The 1744-nt window shown below is 47.6% G+C and overlaps 1 non-coding gene across 1 annotated transcript; it reads right to left on the bottom strand.

Annotated features, from left to right (window-relative positions):
* Nucleotides 1–895: 895 nt before the first annotated feature.
* On the bottom strand, nucleotides 896–968 carry TRNAR-UCG (transfer RNA arginine (anticodon UCG)). The gene has a single exon. It is a non-coding gene; the product is annotated as a tRNA-Arg (tRNA).
* Nucleotides 969–1744: the final 776 nt, after the last annotated feature.

The raw sequence follows: 1744 nt of genomic DNA on the forward strand, positions 1-1744 counted from the left end.
TTCAATATTAACCGAAAAAAGGACTCGTCTGGCTACCCAAAATGTGGATGATCTAACCTTCATTAAAATGAACCACAACTGGATTTCGAATTCTTTTGCCCCACCTTGCCCGGCTGACACCTAGCTTTCCTATGAAAAGGTCTTGCTTGTGGACTACTCTGACTGACTTTTCCAATCACGTAATTTGCAGCAGCTGATTGTCCAGCATACGACATGTTTACACCTCCCTAAATGGCCAAACTCCCCCCACGGGGCCGTGGTCTCGCCACTTGGCGCAAGCACCCGTGAGAGTGCCGTTTGTCTGAAGAGGTGGGTGTGCCCGCTTTTGGTCGACAGCACTGCCACTGGGTCCCTCATAGTACAATAAAGTGTCTCTGGCGGTGGTGGTGCGCACCCAACGTCAGACACACTGTTGTAACATGAGGGGCCCTGGGCCTGTACCGCCGGCCACAAGAGAGTCCCCCCCCCAGCTCAAACATTGCTCTACCACTTGCACAATTATCTCTCACAGTTACACCAATGTTTAGTCTATGCGCTGACATCATTCAATGCCTGGCACTGACAATAGCATTGTGTTGACATGTATGATGGTACTTAACATAGTCAGGGGCAGTGTCCTATATTTACACCAGTAAATAATTAGCGCCAAATTACTAGGTCTAAAACTCAGTAGAGGAGCCCACCCCTGTACCTAAGTATTCCACCCTTTTGTGTTTTGGTTTTGTTGTAATGCGAGACATTAACATCTATTTATTTTTTTGGAGTACTAACTGGCAGACACTCATAGTAACATAGTAACATAGTTAGTAAGGCCGAAAAAAGACATTTGTCCATCCAGTTCAGCCTATATTCCATCATAATAAATACCCAAAACGTAGGTGGAAAGAGATTGCCACGACCACGCAGGGACTCGAACCCTCAATCTTCTGATCCGAAGTCAGACGCCTTATCCATTAGGCCACGCGGTCTACTCATTACAATCGGCCTCCGCTGACAACACCAATGCTGCCTGCGTACCCCTGCAAGAGAATTGCAAGTCACTACAGCCAAATTTTGTTATGTTAGGCCTACTACGCCTGTCTGCGGTCCCTCCTTCCACTAGTCCTCCAGTGACCTGTCCACTGCTGCCCGTGTACCCCTGGAACCAATGTAAAAGTGCCTACAGCCAAATTTTGTTATGTTAGGCCTACTACGCCTGTCTCCGGTCCCTCCTTCCACTAGTCCTCCAGTGACCTGTCCACTGCTGCCCGTGTACCCCTGGAACTAATTTAGAAGTGCCTACAGCCAAATTTTGTTATGTTAGGCCTACTACGCCTGTCTGCGGTCCCTCCTTCCACTAGTCCTCCACTGACCAGACCACTGCTGCCCGTGTACCCCTGGAACCAATTTAAAAGTGCCTACAGCCAAATTTTGTTATGTTAGGCCTACTACGCCTGTCTGCGGTCCCTCCTTCCACTAGTCCTCCAGTGTCCTGTCTACTGCTAAGAAAAAAAGGGATTGAGATCCAGCTCCTAAAATTCGGTAATTTTATTTATTTAATTCCAAAGACGAATAAAATCCACAGACATGGAATAACCAAGCTTCCTCCGGTAGGTGCCCCTGCACATAAAGGGCTATACGGCAACGCGTTTCGATCTGACGATCTTTTTCATAGCCATATCCTGATCTGGTTGTGCTGTCCTATATGAGGGAAATCCACCAACCAGATTGCCTAACTAGGTCACATGATACTTTCAGACAACCT

This window comes from Ranitomeya imitator, chromosome 6, assembly GCF_032444005.1.
Source record: "Ranitomeya imitator isolate aRanImi1 chromosome 6, aRanImi1.pri, whole genome shotgun sequence".
NCBI classification, from domain to species: domain Eukaryota; kingdom Metazoa; phylum Chordata; class Amphibia; order Anura; family Dendrobatidae; genus Ranitomeya; species Ranitomeya imitator.